We start from the raw sequence: 316 nt of genomic DNA, 5'->3' as shown, positions 1-316 counted from the left end.
CCGAAACACAAAAACATTATGCTAATGAGGCAGGCACAGCTGTTCCCTTCTTTTCCCTTTCTCTTTCTTTCTTTCTTTCTTTCTTTCAACAATAGTCGCTTAATTTCTCCCATTCCTTTAAAGAGCCGCCAAGCAGAAACAGTTAATGTAAATATAAGCCTGCGGGAAATAAGGAGTATTTTTAAAAATCCGAGCTACCCATCCTGCCAAAATTTGATGTGTGACTCACGCATTCGGTATTCGGTGTAATGAGAGTGAATCATTCCGCTCCTCACCGAACCCAAAGCAACAGACCATTCAGATACACGGAGGAGAC

Source organism: Sinocyclocheilus grahami, unplaced genomic scaffold (assembly GCF_001515645.1).
Source record: "Sinocyclocheilus grahami isolate Dianchi unplaced genomic scaffold, SAMN03320097.WGS_v1.1 scaffold950.1, whole genome shotgun sequence".
Lineage (NCBI taxonomy): Eukaryota > Metazoa > Chordata > Actinopteri > Cypriniformes > Cyprinidae > Sinocyclocheilus > Sinocyclocheilus grahami.
The sequence above is the reverse complement of the archived record's forward strand: the minus strand, read 5'-3'. Positions refer to the sequence as shown.